Genomic DNA, 20479 nt, shown 5'->3' with positions numbered 1-20479 from the left:
TGGAGCGCATGGGTGCGTGCCCCGAAAGGGAGTGGTCGGTCCGTTGACCGCCCAGGTTGGGGGCCGAATTGAAAAGGAGGAAACAGCTCAAGTCTCTAGCTTTTGTAGTTGTTTCCGGCGTCCTTTGTACATGTGTGGATTTCCTTTTAAGGGGAAGGGGAAGTGACATTGCCCATGTGTGCGTACGTGTGCGTGTATGTATGCATACATGTGTGTACGTTGGCGTGTGTGTGCATGCACATGAATGTGAATGTATGTACGTGAACATGAATATATGTACGTGTGTGTACGTGCACATATATGTTTGTGTGCGCGTATGTGTATGACAAGAAATGTGGTTTGAAATGTGAACGTGTGTTTTTGTGTGAGACTAGAAAAGGCTCGCACAATGTTTTCAGGAATGGAAGGGCGACAACTTTAAAAAAGTGTTGGGGGGGCGCATATAATGAACTAAATTTAACGTAAATATAGCACCTACACGTTGATTGCGCACCCCCCTTCCCCAAAAAATATTAGATATTTACATTGGCGAGACGGGGCGGCCCAGACAATTGACTTTACAAAATCTTTTCTTTTTTTTGGATTATAAATAGACTGTCGAAAACACTGTTTTTTCATAAAACAAAATTATATATATATATATACACATGCACGTGCACAGGCGTACACACACACACACACACACAGGTGTGTAAGTGTGATCAACCGAATAGGTTAACTTTGTAAACACACACACACAGACACACATACATACACACACATGGGTGTAAGATTTTCGACTGATAGTTTCCAATCCTAAAAATAAATATTGCTATCCATATTTTTTTATTTTATGTATGACGGTGTTTTATATTTTTTATTTGGCGGGTGGGATGACATTTCCACCATTGAAACAAAATCATTTAACATTACCACTTTCCTAGATTTTCGGTGGTGCTAAAAATGAAAATAACATTTACAATTACTGCCAATGCATACTTACCAAGATATGAGGAAATGTTGGTTTTAAAAAAGTGTGATGGGCAGGTCACTTTCCTGTAATAATTTTACTTAAAATAAGCACCCACTTTATAGCCATCTGTTTTGGTGGGGGGGGGCAGCAACGTACAATGAACTCAATTTAACATATACTGAGCACCCACACGTCAACTGCCCCCCCCCCAAAAAAAAAAAACAGATATTAAATGTTTCCAGTTGCGGGAGGTTGCGGCTCAGACAATCGACTCAAAAATAAAAATCAATCAAACAAAAATAAAAAATTAAAAAAAAAAACTTTCTTCTTTTTTTAAATAGAATGTCAAAAACCCTTTTGTTTATAATACAAAATAATCACACACACACACACACACACACACACACACACACACACACACACACACACACACACACATACATTTGATGTTGACCCATATGAAAACTTCTAGTGAATTAATAATAATATACGTTTCAAGAGGTTTATACCTTCGCAGTCCCCTCCCCCTTAGAGGTGCACTTAGAAATTTGGGAACATTTCCATTGTCTTCTCCTGTAAATAGTTTTACATAAGAATACACTTTTATATTTCATGTAGATTCTCTCATCCTTCTTTCTATAGGAACTCATAGCCATCACACACACACACACACACACACACACACACACACACACACACACACACACACACACACACACACACACACACACACACAGATACAAGTGTAAGATTTTCAACCAATAGTTTCCAATTCTAAAAATAAATATTGCTACCTGTAATTATTTTTATTTTCTTTCTGAGAGCGTTTTATATTGTTTTTTTTGGGGGGGGGGGCAGAGGAGTGGACATATGTATATTTCCACCATCGAGAAAAATCATTTAACATTACCAGTTTTGTAGGTTTTTGGTGACGCTGCAAACGAAAATAACATTTACGATTACTGCAAATGCGTAGTTGCTAATATATGAGGAAATGTTAGTTTTAAAAAAGTGGGTGATCATTTTCCTCTAATAACTTTACGTAAAATGAGCACTCACTTTATGACCACCTGTTTTGGTGGGGGTGGGGGGTGCGGCAATGTACAATGAACTCGATTTAACGTACAAAATAATAAATTAATGACATAACGATTTCTTTGTCTTAAAGAGAATGTGAAAAACACGGTTTTTAAATCGAATCAAGTAATGTATTTTTAAAAAACTCAATCTTGCAATAAAAAATTATGTGTTAATTTGTTTGTGTCTTTGTGTTTGTGCATGCATGTTTATGTGTGCGTGTGCACACACGTATATGTGTGTGTATGTGTGAGTGCGCAATCAAGTACGCAACGTGTATATATATATACACGATTGTGTAAATATATGCACAAAAAAAAAACGCATGTGCACACGTTTTCCATTTTACTGCAATGTAGTTTGTTTTCAAATCAAAAAGAAGGGAACCGTATTTTTGACATTATTTTCAGCGAGACACAGGAAAACAAATATAGCATCGCACAACTGGGAAAAAAAAAAGAAAAAAAAGGAAAGGAAACGTACAATACGATATATATGTATATAGTAGATATATGTAATAAATATTTTTTTCAGTAAAATATTTGTCAACTGAGAACTGGTATTGTACTAATGTTATGGAAGGTGCGTATAGTGTAGCCATATTTCAATATGATAACGCATTCGGTAATGTAGGCAAGAATGGGATTCTAGAAAAATAGAATCTTCTGAGCTCAGCCAATAGGAATGGGCGGACAATGTCTCAGGAGGCATTAGTAATTATGTATAGGGAGAAGAGAAGGTTATGTTTAGTTTATGTATGTCATAAGAAGTTAAGAGCAGTAAACTACGGACATCATAGGAAAATTAAGAATAGTGGTAGCAGTGGTAGGACTTAATAAACAGAGAGAAAAATAGGAACTTCTTCCTTGGTAACAAATGGTAACAATTACATTTATGTACAGACGCAAAACCATACACACACACATACACTAATGCAAACACAGATATACACAGACCAACGACCATAGATAAATCTACAAATCTTACATATATTTATGTATGGTCCTGGATATGACCTTAAACTATATCCGATGGTGAGGCCCCAGCTTGCGGGCTTTGGGGAGTGTGGAGCCACCCTTTAATTGCCATTGCTCCCAGGTCCACTCTGACCCAGAGTGGTAGTACCTGTTAGGGTTCCAACTATGGGTTAAATAGAAACCGACTTAAAAAAACAAAAAAAATATACTCTATTAAAAAATTGTTCTTCAAAATCACTGGATTCGGCATTAAATAACCTGAAAAGGGTTGATATGCCGTAAAACAAAAACAAACAAACATATTTATGTATGATGAGGATAATGGAAATAATATTCCGACAAAATAGAGAAATAAAAAGGAACAAAATGAGTTATGTGTTCATCCACGTTTTGTCTTGTTCCTTTTTATTTCTCTATATTTATGTATGCATATGGGTGCACATTTGAAGGCTTACAGAAATATATATATGCGCATAAATAAGTACATGTGTGGTTATAAATCCAGGATATGTTTTATTGCGTTCAACTTACATTACTCAGTATCAAAAGGACAGCGTTTAGTTTCTTAATAAAACTTAGGAAATATATATGCGCATAAATAAATACAAGCATTAACATACAAAATCACATGAAATTCCTACAGTTACATTCCAATAAAACGTAGCTTTTAAACCTAACATAAGGATGTAAGACAATGTTGTATATTAGGACCCTATGCCAGTAAGTATAGAATATGTTAACTAGTACAAATTTTGGTGAGGGTTATATAGTACATATCAGGATAATCTGGCAGAAAACGGAAATAGACTCAACTACAGCTGGTGTGATTGAAGCGAGATGGGGGGGGGGTCAAAGGTTAGTTCCCTAGATATAATGTGTACGTGTTAACTGATATAACATAGAAATGACGTCATGTATTCAGGTGGGAAGGACAGAACAGAGTTTCTGGTCAGTCAGAGTCAGGAAGTGAGAGAGGTGGCAATGTAGAGAGAATCTAAGTGAATGTCGCTTCGAGACTCTGCTCATGTGTCGTCCATCTTAAAACTGTTAGAAAAACAAGTTAAGAAGTAATTAGAACTAGCAGGAACAAGGAGTCCCCTGGTCATAAAAAAAAAAAAAAAAAAAAAAAACGGAACTTGCATGCCATCAGCCAGAAGCGAAACTAAAAGGAAAATTTTATAAACAAACAAAAAATAAAAATAAAATGGCGTGTGCTGGGCATGAACTCGCATAACTTAAGTTTGTAAGCGAACGCGTTATCGACGGGATCACGATGACACAGATGTTATGATACTGCAAATTTATCTTTTTAAAATGAAAGAACGAAACGACCATTTGAGCATGCGCAGTTTATAAACAGCATCAGAAGCAAGGTATTTACCTGACTCCCTTCAAACAAAACAACATTTCTACATGAAATAATTGACGATATTTCCCAAATTTTCGATATTGTGTGTCCGAGAGATTTCTCTTTCTAATAGTACCACGTTTGTGCGACTTTGATGCGAGTGAGAAAATTTTTAGCAGACCCCCCCCACACACACACACACAGATGTTAGCCCTTTATATAATAGACTATCAGGGGGTGCCTGGCATTTCCCGGTCATTTAAATTTTTTTAAATTGTGACAGTGGTGGGAGGGAAAAAAAAAGTGTGGCAGATGGGCTTGCGTTGCCAGGTCATAAAAAAAAACAAGACTTGGGTTACATCAACCAGAAGTGAAACCAAAAGCAAAATTTTGTAAGTAAAAAAAATTAAAAAAATGACATATGCTGGGCGCGAATTTGCATAACTTAAGTTAGTAAGTGAATGTGTTATCGATGGGACCACGAAGACACAGATGTTATCACGTTGCAAATTTAACCTTTTAAAACGGAAGCATGTAACGATGGTTCGCGCAGTTTGCAAACAGTGTTGAAACCAAAGATTTTATCTGACCCCTCTTCAAACAAAACAACATTTTTATATGAAATCATTGACGATTTTTTCCAATTTTTCGATATTATGTGTCCGAGAGATTCCTCTTTCTAACAGTGCCGTGTTCATGCCAGTCTGATGCGGATGGCAAAAGTTTTAGCAGACATACAAACACACACACGCACACACTAACACACAGAGATTTATATAATAGATTAGATAGATATTATTCTCTCCTCCCATGAACAACCTTTCTCTACATAAAACCTTTTAAAGCCAACAATTCTCCATTGTATTTCTATGCATGAACAGCTTCGTCTTTAGTTTAACAGAAAATCAATAACAACAAGGAGGGGGGAGGTCATGGCTTCCGCTTGGAAAAGCGATGATTGGAGAATCAAGACCAGCAACTGCGCACGTATACATAAAAAATTTATTTAATTCGTCTAGTTACTTGATCGCTCACAAGTGAAAACATACATCATACACCCGAACGAACAGTTGGGAATGACAACTACACTATTCACTATGACTACATAATCCCTACTGCTACATATCTTGAAAATGCAGCTGTTAAACCAGATATAGTGATTTGGGACAGAGCAAACAAAAAAGCGACCGTAATAGAGGTCAGTGTACCCAATGATACAGGGCTTAACAGAGTTGAGAGGGAAAAGATTACAAAGTATCAAGGACTTATGTATGATATGAAACGAAATTGGAAATTAAAAGACGTTTCAATTATACCAGTCATCATAGGAGCAACTGGGCTTATGAAAAAGAACTTTAAAAAGTACATAGCAAGCATACCCGGTGAACCAAGTGCAAGTGAAATACAAACGATTGCACTGAAAGGGACGGCTAGAATCCTGAAAAGATCTCTTGGTTGGACTCACTAAAATAGGGGTAAATGTCAGACATCTGGTTGGATGTCCCATCCCCTAGAAGAAAAAGTTTAAGAAAAATGAAAAAAAAAAAAAAAAGGGAGAAAGTGCAAAAGTGCAAAAGACTATGTGTAAACTGTGTAACATTTAAAATGTTGCAATAAGATAGAGAAGGAAGCAACCTTAGTAGAAGCTAGGGTCCCCAATTATACTGGGTTAAGCAAAACTGAAAGGGAAAAGATAACGAAATACCTAGGTCTTATGTACGACATGAAAACAAACTGGAATCTTAGGAAAATCTCCATCGTTCCTGTAATTATAGGAGCATTTGGACTCATGAAAAAGAATTTCAAAAACTACCTGGCAAATATACCCGGTGAACCAAGTGCAAGAGAGATGCAAACAATTGTACTTAAAGGGACGATCAGAATGTATAAAAAATCTCTCGGTTGGAATGCATGAGATAACAGGTGGGTGAATTTCTGGCTTCCCGTAGGATGCCCTATCCTCAGCTAAAACAAAATAAGAGAATTGGGTGGGGGGGGGGGGAAGGAGTTCTATACAGTACTGAGTATATGATTTTCTGTAAATTCATATTTGTGCTTTTTTTTCTAAACTTGATACACATGTGCATGTGTGTGTGTGTGTGTGTGTGTGCACGTGTGTATGTGTATGCGTTCGAATGCGGATGTAAATGTGCTTGAAAAAGTGAAACTATCCTTACATTTAAGCTAGTTTATTTTCTCCCGCCTGTTTTTTTTTTTTTTTTTTTTTTTTTTGCTCATCCATCATTCATTAAGCCAATCCTTTCAACCGCAAAAAAAAAGAAAAAAAAAAAAAGAAAAAAACGTGGTTGTTGTAACCGATATTTAAAGACAGGCCAATAATAACCCAACTCAAATAAATGATATCTTATATTTCAATTCAAACTCTTTACAAAGCAATAACGGGTCTCTTTTTTGGAGGGAAATAGTAAAAAAAGAAAATAACTGGAACACACACACACACACACACACACACACACACACACACACACACACGTGAAATTATATATAAACATTAGGAAATCCCTACGCAAATTAAGAGTCAGAATTATTGAACCCTTGACGAGATGAGTAACATTACTGAAACATTGATTAATCACTGCATAAGTATTTTTTGATTTTTATATAATTTTACTCATAATAGCTCTACAGATGTATTGAGCACTTTTGAAAAAATATTGTCTTTTAGTTCAATACATTTGAACTTATTTAATCTTATAAATATATATAGGGGTAGGGGCAGACTGTCAGCTCAACTGTTGAGTTTTGAAGCACTTGCTTATCTAGCTACACTGTGATGATGTAGAACCAGCGAAACAGTGGTGTTGGTGTACTGGTGTGGTGTGTGGATACCAAGTTAAAGGTATTCAAGAAGGAAAACTTGTGAATCAAAACGAAGTTATAAGAGTGCTCAATAACAAGAGCAAAATATAATATTTTTTATTCATATCGACAAATATCATCTGTAGAGGTCTCTAGTTACTTATAACTGGCTGACCGAAACATACTCATGAATGTGTAGCGACATATAAATGCTTATGTAAAACAAATAAAAAGCATGTCTTGCCCTACGTCGGTATTGCACACTCTTGTATTAACTTCGTTAAAACTTTGTTGGTTGTTTCATCTCTGGAAAATATGAACCTGGAAAAACACACGCACACGCACGCACACACACGCACACACACACACACACACACACACACACACACACACACACACGTGTGAGTGTGAGGGAAATCAGATTAATGCAATTCCATGCCCCAATTTTGAACTAATATAATAATAATAATATAATAATGATAATAATAATAGTAAGGCTTACACTAATAATGTACCCTATTAATTTGTTGTACAAGGTGTCCAAAAAGTTACTGAACCTACCCCTGATTTTCGTAAAACAATTTCACAACTTGCGTACGTTGTCCAATGCTATATTTATCCATAATTAATTTCCAAAATATTATCTGCAAAATATCAGAAATAGAGAAAAAATAATAATCATTAATGGTAATATGACAAAGATTTTCACCCATTCAGTGACTTTTTGGACACCCTGTAGTATGAGTTGATGGTAATATTAGGGAAGAAAATGTGTTTTGTAATAAACAAATACTACTACTAATGATAACAATAAAAATATTATCATTAATATCCTGTTAGTAATCGTGAGTTTCCATTACTACATTACTACAACTATTACTACTACTACTACTACTACTACTACTGTTACTGATAGAAGTCATATTAAGATGAAGAAGAAATAAATGAATAAACAAATTTTGAAGAACGAAACGTGAGCAATGAAAGCGATAAATTTATTTGTACCTATTTACTATGCCTCCCCACGGGACAGAGTTAGACACCAGGGTCGTTTTTTAACGTGGAGAAAAGGTACAAAAATAAAAATTGTCTCAGTCGTGAAGGATTTCTCCTCCACCGAAAGAGAACAAGAAAATGAAGTGCAGCATCTGAAGAACAGATACTACACTTTGATCTTGACCAAAAGGCCATTTATTTGTATGGAAGGAATAAACAATTATATTAAGCCAACGAAGAAGAAGATGAAGAAAAGGAGAGGAAGATACTACTACTACTACTACTACTACTACTACTTGCAATCTCTTTCCCACAGAAGAGACGTTATGAGCCTGTCTCTGCTCTATTGTTATTTTCATAGCAAATGGCAAGCGCTCATCTGAGCTCCAATCTATGGTCCCTCCTTGCCAAACTTTCACAAAAAAAGTACTCGACTAGCTACAACCCCTATCAACAATTTCCCTTACTCTCTATCCGTGCCTAAATCTAAATGCAGCTGCCATGAGCAAAGTTTTTTTTCCTAGAACTGCCCACCTATGGAACACTGTTCCACTGGCCTGCTTCCCAGCCGACTACAAGATGGTATAATTCAAATCTAATGTAAACAAGTTCTTGTTGAGCCGTCCCCATAGATAATCAAATTCTACCCAACTTACGCCCCTAACAATTACGGCACTACCACCTAACATTCATTAACTCTTATCCTCGAGTGGCTTTCCGGACTTGATACATGGTGATTTCCTTGTAAAAAAAAAAAAAAAGAAGACAAAGAAGAAGAAAAAGAAGCGAAAAGAAGGAGAAGAACTAGCTGTGACTGATGCAAAAGTAAACACAAGCATAGGCTTTAACAATATGTTAGTATGCGAGTGTGAACATCTGTCACTATGTTGGTGGGAGGTTGCAGTAAAGGGAATGGTATGAAGGGGAGCTTAGTCTTATGTAAGAGTATAAACTTAGAATGATGCAAAACATTCGTACATGTAGTCTGTGTGTCGATGTGCATTGTTGATCTTGAATGGTTGGTTGGTTGTTTTTGTTTTACGGCATATATACTCTTTTCGGGTTATTTAATGCCGAATCCAAAGATTTTGAAGAAAATTTTTTTTAATAGAATATATTTGTTGTTTTCACGTCGTTTCTATTTAACCCATAGTTGGGACCCTAACAGGTACTACCACTCCGGGTCAGAGTGGACCTGGGAGCAATGGCAATTAAAGGGTGGCTCAACACTCCCCAAAGCCAACAAACTGGGGCCTCACCACTGGATATAGTTTAAGGTCATATCCAGGACCCCCCATTGAGGGACTTTTACCCTCTGAATGGGGGGCAGTCGGCGTATTCTAATGCCCCACCGACAGGGCCCGATCTTGAGTGTAGTTTGTCTCTATAGCAATTATGTAAATATGAACTAGTACTAGTGTCTCTATTTATAGTAATTATGTATAATTACCAGTGGCGGCTCGTGCCTGAGATTAGTGGGGGTGCTGCTTCAAAAATTTTACGTATTTTTTTAATATCGTGTAAAGGAATTCGAATATATAAATAAATATTTAATCAAATAATAAACAAACATTCAAATAAATATTCAATTATATAACAAAGACAAATAATCAATCAGAAATGGATAATACGCAAAAACTTTTTTATTAAAAAGATTTTTTTTAAATTATGTACACTTTACAGAATAAAAAATAATATATATATTTATTCCTTTTAAACTTTTCAGATTAAATAAAAGTTTGCGTTTTTTTTTTTTTGTTTTTTTTGCAAACAAACGAAAAACATTTTTAAAAATAACTTATTTTTTATAAAAACAAAAACGAAAAACTTTGAAATTCACCTGCCTCCCTACGAGGGTTAATTTAGGAGTTTAATATTTGAAAATAGCGTTTTATTTAATAACAGTTTTATTTACAAAATTTATTTTTAAAGATGTATTTATAACAAAACGTATTTGTAAATAAAATGCAAAATAAAAAAGTTTACATTTTTATATAGTGAGCAAACAGACAAAAATATTTAAAGATACAAAATTTTATTTACAAATCTTTGAACAACTTGCTTTTTATATAAAAAGAACAAACTTGGCTATTTACTGACCTTCCCATGCCGGTAAAGATCGACATAAAGTGGAGATTTATTATAAGAAAATAGGATGTCATATATAAGCATCATAAAACATCGAATTTTAATGTAGCTTTCTTCCCAAAAAAACAAAAAAATAAAATTGTCTCAGTCCAGAAGGATTTCTAATTACTTTTTTTTAATGCGTATTATCTGACCCATCTACTAACAAATTCAATGTAAAGTTTAAAAATGCATAATTATAAAAAACTGTGTTTTTTTTTTTACTTACAAACACATTTTAATTAAAAAATCTTGTGTAAAAAATCCATTTTTCAAAGTGTAAAACTTCTAACATTGTCCTTGTCGGAGGCAAATAAATGCTAATTTTTTTATATCTAAAACATACACGTTAAAAAGATTTCTAACTAAAATGTATTTTCAACATAAACTGTTTCTTCGCTTTTTTGCTTCTAGGAAAAAATGTAAACAGTTTTTTTTGTAAAGTTTAGTTGTTGCAAAATAAATAGCATTTAAAACTACTTTAAAGAAACAAACAAAAAGGCAGGTAGATGGAAAAGTAACATTATTTTTATGGTAAGATTTATTTATTGTATATTTGGTTTTTACCCTTGGCCGCATGTTAGCTCCACTGCTAAATTCCCGAATACTTTTAATAAATAAAAATAAACAGTTTCTGCATATTATATATTTCCGTCTGCTACCGACTTAAATCGCAACGCTAAAAGTGTGCGTATTTAAAAAAAATAGCACAATATTTTATGTACAAGAACACGTTATGTGCAGATTTTAATAATAATTTTAAAAAATATAAGTAAACCTCCTTTTTTTTTTCAATAACAATGTTATCATATCTATACAGGCGCACACTCTAAGCAAACAACGAATTTCACGACACGGAACTGCGCCAAGCGACAGTTCCTCAAAAGGCTTTCATCGGCTGCCTAAGCGTCTAATCCGCGCATGCGTACAAGAGAATTTCATTAAGAAAGTGTAACTGTGAATTTCACAGCTCCAAGCAAGTTTTATTTTTGTTATTATATGCATTTGGAGATACCGACATTAAAGTTAATGATTTTATAATGTACACATAGAAAAAATAAAATAATAATAATAATAATAATAATAATAATAATAATAAATTATAAACAAACGTATTATTTTTAATTTTATCATTAATATTGTGTAGAAATAACTTGGGGGTGCTGCAGTCCCACAGCTCCATGCACGAGCCGCCACTGATAATTACATGCAAATATGAACTGGTACTAGTGTCTCTATTTATAGTAATTGTGTATAATTACATGTAAATATGAACTGGTACAAGTGTCTCTATTTATAGTAATTTTGTATAATTACATGTAAATATGAACTGGTACTAGTGTCTCTATTTATAGTAATTGTGTATAATTACATGTAAATATGAACTGGTACTAGTGTCTCTATTTATAGTAATTATGTATAATTACATGTAAATATGAACTGGTACTAGTGTCTCTATTTATAGTAATTGTGTATAATTACATGTAAATATGAACTGGTACTAGTGTCTCTATTTATAGTAATTTTGTATAATTACATGTAAATATGAACTGGTACTAGTGTCTCTATTTATAGTAATTATGTATAATTACATGCAAATATGAACTGGTACTAGTGTCTCTATTTATAGTAATTGTGTATAATTACATGCAAATATGAACTGGTACTAGTGTCTCTATTTATAGTAATTGTGTATAATTACATGTAAATATGAACTGGTACTAGTGTCTCTATTTATAGTAATTTTGTATAATTACATGTAAATATGAACTGGTACTAGTGTCTCTATTTATAGTAATTATGTATAATTACATGTAAATATGAACTGGTACTAGTGTCTCTATTTATAGTAATTTTGTATAATTACATGTAAATATGAACTGGTACTAGTGTCTCTATTTATAGTAATTGTGTATAATTACATGTAAATATGAACTGGTACTAGTGTCTCTATTTATAGTAATTTTGTATAATTACATGTAAATATGAACTGGTACTAGTGTCTCTATTTATAGTAATTATGTATAATTACATGCAAATATGAACTGGTACTAGTGTCTCTATTTATAGTAATTTTGTATAATTACATGTAAATATGAACTGGTACTAGTGTCTCTATTTATAGTAATTTTGTATAATTACATGTAAATATGAACTGGTACTAGTGTCTCTATTTATAGTAATTATGTATAATTACATGTAAATATGAACTGGTACTAGTGTCTCTATTTATAGTAATTTTGTATAATTACATGTAAATATGAACTGGTACTAGTGTCTCTATTTATAGTAATTGTGTATAATTACATGTAAATATGAACTGGTACTAGTGTCTCTATTTATAGTAATTATGTATAATTACATGTAAATATGAACTGGTACTAGTGTCTCTATTTATAGTAATTATGTATAATTACATGTTTTTTTTTATTTTTTTTTATTACATTTTCACCCCAAACAAGGCATATTGCCACTTTGGTGTAGGGGGCTACTATCAGGGGAAACATCTACTGGGGTACTATGTAGGGATTAGGGCAGCGAGATGTTGGTTCACGTTGCACTTGAACTTATGCATGTCAGTACAGTTGGGGAAGCAGTGACCTGGAATGGAATTCCAAAGTCTAGTAGTTCTGGGGGAGAAACTACTGGAGTAGAAAGATCTTTTACATCTAGGGATCTCTACAGTGTGGAGGTGGGATTTTGCAGCTTGTCGGGTCTGTCGAGGGTGTTCACGTCGTGGGGGCACAAGTGCTTGCAGTTCTTCAGAGCATTCACCATTATAATACTTGTAGAACAGGCAGAGGGATGCAACGTTTCGACGATGGGACAGAGGCTGAAGTTTAGATGCCAGTTTAGGGCCTATCAGATTTGCGACTCTCTTTTGAACCCTGTCAAGGAGCGAGAGACTAGTAGTCGATGCACCGGCCCAAATATGACAGCAATACTCCATACATGGGCGAATAGTGGCCTTATAGAGGTACAGGATACTTTCGGGTGTTAGAAGTTTTCTAGCACGGTAGAGAGAGCCCACCTTCCTCGCAGCGGCCCTGGCAATGCCCTCGATGTAATTGCTCCAGCTCATGTTTCCTCTGAACGTTAGGCTAAGGAGCTTGAAAGACGTACTCTCAGCTAAAGAGTTGTTGGCCATTGCTATAGGTGGTAGAGAAGGTTTCTTGTAATTATTGAATGAAACCAGTTTTGTCTTGGTGGCATTGAACGTTACCATCCATTTTTGTCCCCATTCCACTACTGATTTGAGGTCATCCTCTAGTGTTTCTGCCATTACTTTAGATATATGTTCATTTGTTTTCCTGTCGTGCCTGCTATAGAGTGTGGTGTCATCAGCATATATACCCATCTCAGAGGCAATTTTGTCGGGGAGGTCATTTATGAATATCAGGAACAGCAGAGGACCAAGGATAGATCCCTGGGGCACTCCGGCATTTATATTATATTGTTTAAACGTACGACCGTCGAGGACAACCTGGATTTTTCTCTTATCTAAGAAGGATTTAATTATGTTAAGTATTCTACCAGTGATATCGTAAGATCTAATCTTCCTGAGGAGACCCTCATGCCATACCCTGTCAAAAATGAACTGGTACTAGTGTCTCTATTTATAGCAATTTTGTATAATTACATGTAAATATGAACTGGTACTAGTGTCTCTATTTATAGTAATTGTGTATAATTACATGTAAATATGAACTGGTACTAGTGTCTCTATTTATAGTAATTTTGTATAATTACATGTAAATATGAACTGGTACTAGTGTCTCTATTTATAGTAATTTTGTATAATTACATGTAAATATGAACTGGTACTAGTGTCTCTATTTATAGTAATTGTGTATAATTACATGTAAATATGAACTGGTACTAGTGTCTCTATTTATAGTAATTTTGTATAATTACATGTAAATATGAACTGGTACTATTGTCTCTATTTATAGTAATTATGTATAATTACATGTAAATATGAACTGGTACTAGTGTCTCTATTTATAGTAATTATGTATAATTACATGTAAATATGAACTGGTACTAGTGTCTCTATTTATAGTAATTATGTATAATTATATGTAAATATGAACTGGTACTAGTGTCTCTATAGTAATTGTGTATAATTATGAACTGGTACTAGTGTCTCTATTTATAGTAATTGTGTATAATTACATGTAAATATGAACTGGTACTAGTGTCTCTATTTATAGTAATTATGTATAATTATATGTAAATATGAACTGGTACTAGTGTCTCTATAGTAATTGTGTATAATTATGAACTGGTACTAGTGTCTCTATTTATAGTAATTTTGTATAATTACATGTAAATATGAACTGGTACTAGTGTCTCGATTTATAGTAATTATGTATAATAACATGTAAATATGAACTGGTACTAGTGTCTCTATTTATAGTAATTATGTATAATTACATGTAAATATGAACTGGTACTAGTGTCTCTATTTATAGTAATTATGTATAATTACATGTAAATATGAACTGGTACTAGTGTCTCTATTTATAGTAATTATGTATAATTACATGTAAATATGAACTGGTACTAGTGTCTCTATTTATAGTAATTATGTATAATTACATGTAAATATGAACTGGTACTAGTGTCTCTATTTATAGTAATTTTGTATAATTACATGTAAATATGAACTGGTACTAGTGTCTCTATTTATAATAATTATGTATAATTACATGTAAATATGAACTGGTACTAGTGTCTCTATTTATTGTAATTATGTTTAATTACATGTAAATATGAACTGGTACTAGTGTCTCTATTTATAGTAATTATGTATAATTACATGTAAATATGAACTGGTATTAGTGTCTCTATTTATAATAATTATGTATAATTACATGTAAATATGAACTGGTACTAATGACTGGAATGTGTGATAATTTTGTAGCATAAAGGAGTGATGCATATTTACCTAGGGCAGGTGTAACAAGTAAAATGTAATTAAATGGAATGGAAAATGAAACAATGACAGCCTTTTCTGGAGAATAGCTCCACTGAAGCACAATTCACAGTGACTTATGGGAAAGTGGCAGTAAATTTTTTTGACAGAGTGAACTCTACTTCAATGTTCTCAAAGCATGACCTTTTTTGGGAAGAGTCAGTAGGTCGGAATTAATATAGGAAATTAGGAAGTTAAATGAAAGTGATTTCTAATTTCTGGAAACATGCATCAGATATATTGGCCAGAATGGTGACCATATTGGAATGATATGTGTTACCTGTGTTTAGAGTCCTATGTTCGGTGAGGGTCAAACTTGTGCTGTTTTTCCTGATTTTCCTTTGGAAACTGATGTCTTTTGAGTCTATAATTATCACTCGAAGGCAATTAGGATTCTTTCTGATCTTGATCAATTCCTGTTGTCGATTTCAAACATTGTGTTCTTAAACTTTTTTCTATCCTCTCAAAATTATTCAATCTCTGTTTATCAAAATCATGTTTCCCTTCTTGGAAGGGGTCCTCTGTTGTTCCTATCTTTAAAAATGCCAATGATTGGTCTGACATGACTAACTATTGTCCTGCTAGTCTTCTCTATGTTATTAGCAAAGTTTTTGAAAACTTAGTCAACTTGTTGATTTTTCTAGAAAATCTGGGCCTCTTTAGTAATGTTCAGTATGGCTTTCGTGGTTTTCATTCAACTGCTGATTTTTTTTAACTATTGTAACTGAGTGGACATCTCGGTTTTTGGATAATTCAGGGGAGGTTAGGACTATTGCACTTGACATTTTCATAGAGTATGGCATTCTGGTTTCATATGTAAATTTCATGGCTATGATATTGGTGGTGACGTTCTTGACATTATTAGGTCTTTTCACTCTATTTAATCATTTAAATTACAATCGTTTTAAAACAATTATGTCTTCTTTTCAGAATGTTGAATACCAGATGGAAAAAAGGCAAATTCGCACAATTTTCTTATTTCAATTCAAGCTAGGCCAAAAAGCTGCTGAAACAGTGAAGTGTTGAAATTAAAATTTACATTTGAACTGGCAAATACCGTTAAATGTTTGCACAAAAAAAAGAAGTTTTTTTTCAGTTTGCAATGTTGTTGGCACACGCAAAAACGACAATCCTTTTTCTTCTCCTGTTTTGACGTTCGTAGAAAATCCGTATTTCTTTCTTCTCACTGGATGCTTCATGAATTGAATGACAACCAAAAGAAATGCCATTATGAAGTGTCATCTTCCCTTCTTTTATGTCACAAGAACGACCTGTTTCTTGATCGGGTTGTGACTTGCAATGAAAAGTGGGTTCTTTACGACAACTGACAATGCTCATCTCAGTGGTTAGATAAGACGAAGTGCCACAATACTTCACAAAGCCAGACTTGCACCAAATGAAGGTCATGCTGACTGTTTGGTGGTCTCCGTCCGGTTTCATCCATTGCAGTTTTTTTAATGCAGGTGAAATCATTATGGCAGAGAAGTACTGTCAACAAATGGATGAAATGCATCAGAAACTTCAACAACAACACCCAGCATTATTCAACAGAAAAGGCCCAATTCTCCTCCACGACAATGCCTGACCGCATGTTGCTAAACTAACCCTGCAGAATTTGAATGAATTGGGCTACAAAACTCTGCCTTATCCACCATATTCTCCAGACCTCTCACCTACTGACTACCACTTTTTAAAGCATCTCGATAACTTTAGTGTGTGAGAATGCTTCAAAACCCTAATCGATTTGGAAAAAGCCTTCAGTGACATCATCGTTACCAGAATGTATGATTTTTACTTTATGTTACTGGCACTAGTGTCTCTATTTATAGTAATTTGTATAATTACATGTAAATATGAACTGGTACTAGTGTCAATACACTTGTTTTGTGTTTGCAAAAATGTATTGATACTGACGGTGCTTATTTCAACCAATAAATTTTTGTTTGAGCCAAGATATGTTCATCTGAATTTAAAAGTTAAAAAGAGCAAGAACTTTCTTATCAATCTGATAAAATCTAAATTGTCCCAAACTGTCAAATTTAAAGTAATTACTCCCTGACAATGCTGGGTTTCTTTGCAGTTTTTTTTTTTATTATAAAATTTATTTGAACAAATACATGAATATAAAAAAAATAGAACTCAGTTACACTGAACATTTTTTGTTTTAATAATTTTCACTCTGGTAAGAACCATTTTTATTATATCTTTTATCTTTTTGTTTTCATTTTGCTTAAATTCGCTTTCTGAAGTGAAAGGGCCCCTTCCTAAAGTTATCACTTGAATTCTATATGAGATACATAAATAAAAAATGTATCAAGATTTTAATCTACCTCTTCAAATGTTAGGTTGATAAACCATTGAAGAACATCAGTTTCCTCTCTCAAATTGACTACTATCACTATGCTTTAGGTTATCTTTTTTTCTAGTCTTTTCTTGTCATTTCGTCAGATTCCAGGACAAGAATTTATCTGGTCTGGTAAAGTATCCAGCTAAATGCTGTTACTTGAGGCAACATCAGTGTATAGCCGGATTGAGTGCATCTTATTTGGGCTTCAAATACTACATCATTTTGTCAAATTTTCAAATATCACACGATTATGGCCAAGAAATCTAACATTTTGATATTTGATTAGATGAAGGCAATATTTACAATCAATAAACAGAAATCTTTTAGCTGCTAACATTTCACTGTCATTGCTCTGAGAAAAAATTTATCCTAATAAAGGATTTTAGACCATTATTTTTTATTTCAGCTGAGATTCTGTGTTGTATCATGAATTATATTTGAATAATAAGTTTATAAGTACATTGTAACAATTAAAAATATTTATTCATTTAGATTATTATCATCATCATTATTATTATTATTATTATAATCATCATCAGGTCGGTGCAAAAGTTTTGCAGTTTGTAGAAAGAGCTCCAACAGCTGAGAGCAACGATCAAGAGATTGATGGTTTCTACGAATAGTTGGATTCGACAATGAAATATAAATCAGACGACATCAGGATCATCATGGGCAATTTCAATTCAAAGGTTGGATACACCAGAGACAGCGATTCAGTGGGCCCATTTGGACTAGATATGCAAAACGAGCAGGGCGATCGGTTGGTTGATTGGTGCAAGATGAATAATATGATTATCACAAATACGTTCTTTCAGCATCATCCCAGAAACATTTACACCTGGAAAAGTCTGGGTGACGGTTGCCATAATCAGATTAATTTCATCTTGGTCAAGCGATTTAGGAATGCGATTCATAATTTCGATCCTGTCCGGGTTCGGATTGCAACTCAGACCGTTTTGCTATCTAGCAGAATCAGACTGAAGCTGAAGAAGATTGTGCACAAGAAATCAGTAGCACAAAGGCAAAGCAGACTGCTAAAGGAGGACACAGGCATAAGAAACGGTTTCTCACAGTGCGTGAAAGAGCAGTATGCAAAGAATAGAGACACAGTGAGATGCAATTTGATCTTCCTCAAGACGTCAATAGAAACGGCGTCAGAAGAGTGGTTGCCGCGCACACATGGATGACGCAAGAAATACTTGATAAGATGAAAGTAAGGATGCTATTGAAGAATGATCTAGAGAAATACCATGAGGTAAATCGGCAGATCCGAATGATGTGTAAACAAGCAAAAGAGCAGTACCTGGCTGAATGCTGCATTGAAATTGAGAAGCTGGAGAGCTGGAGAAGAAAGACGTGCAAATCATACACAAGAAAGTTCGGGAGGTGATGTATAGAAAGGTAAAGAGTTAGACTGGATGCATTAGAGATGCAGACAGCTCGATACTGACGGATGATGAGGCAGTCATGCGCCGGTGGACTGAGTATATCAAAGATTTCTATAGTGATGTTGAACGAAAGGAGATAAAGAAAACAATGAAAGGCTGTGAGTTCAGCCTAATAGAAATTCAAAAGGCTACGAAGAGATGAAGCATGGGAAGGCACATGGAAACAACAGCATCCTATTTGAGCATATTGATGCTTTGGGTCTGTTTGGTGTTGAGAAGCTGACAGAAATAGCAAACCAGGTCTACGTGGGAGAGGTTCCGGAAGAAATGTTGGAATCTATTTTCGTAACACTACAGAAGAAGGCAGATGTAATTGATTGCAAATACCACCGTGCGACTAGTCTCATGAGTCACAAAGATCATCTTGCGCGTAATACTAAAATGAATAAATGATATGATCAAGCAGAATTTGTCAAAAGAGCAGTTCGGATACAAGCCAGGAAAAAGAACCCAGAATGCTATATTGTGCTTGAGATTGCTATATATATATATATATCACTTGTTATAATTCCAAAACTAGAATATGTATTTATTTCACAGTAACAGCAGAAATTCACCAAACAACTATTCAGAGACAGATAGGTGTTCCTTGGAGAGAAAACAGTTGGAGAGTTTGTTTTTTTCGTTGTAATAAAAATGAAATGGTGAAGGAAAAAACTGTTGATATATGATAAAAATGTTGATATATATATATATATATTAAAGACGAGTATATAAGATACTAGCCTGAGTGCCTGACGTTGCCCGGGTGTTTGGAGGTGTGTGTTGAGCAAAAAAAATTAAAAAGTGGTAGTAGGCAGGCAGGTTCGAACCCAAACAGCGAAGGAGGAAAAGAATGTGGAAAAAAAAAAGTGGTAGTAGGCAGGCAGGCTTGAACCCGTGACGCAAAGGTGGAAAAGAAAGTGAAAAAAAAACATGACGTCTTACCCCTACTCCATTACGCGACTGGAAGTTTGGAACGTTGAAATTAGTAAAATCATTCCAACCAATACGATGACTTACAAAATGGAGACACATAAAAAAACCGACCCTCCTTGTAGAATACTGCACAGTTGAGAGTGAAGGAATCAATGTTTTTAGCCAATTTTTCAATATTTGTCCTCCGAAGTGTTGAGCTTCAAAACGATACTGATCTCGTAAAAATCCATCGCCTCTGCTGAAAGTTTTAGGCAGACATACATACATACATACATACATTTAAACAGACAGGTGAGATTTATATTATAGACTAGCGGGGTACCCAGCATTGCTTGGGTGTTTGGAGGTGTGTATGTAGGAGAGGGTGACCCTGTTTTAATATTATAAAAAAAAAAACACGATGTTAAAAAAAATTGGAAAAACCAAAACAAAGCAAAAAGGAAAAAAAAGGTGTAAAAGAGGAAAAAAAAGTTTAGGTAGGAAGCTAGGCT

General features: G+C 34.2%; 1 protein-coding gene across 4 annotated transcripts in view; it reads right to left on the bottom strand.

Moving 5' to 3' along the window:
* The window catches only part of LOC145279794 (O(6)-methylguanine-induced apoptosis 2-like), a 137838-nt gene that overhangs the window by 42829 nt on the left and 74530 nt on the right, over positions 1-20479 (bottom strand). The window lies entirely within an intron of this gene.

Source organism: Euprymna scolopes, chromosome 7 (assembly GCF_053919585.1).
Source record: "Euprymna scolopes isolate OS-2025 chromosome 7, ASM5391958v1, whole genome shotgun sequence".
In the NCBI taxonomy this organism is placed as follows: Eukaryota; Metazoa; Mollusca; class Cephalopoda; order Sepiida; family Sepiolidae; genus Euprymna; species Euprymna scolopes.
The sequence above is the reverse complement of the archived record's forward strand: the minus strand, read 5'-3'. Positions and strand labels throughout refer to the sequence as shown.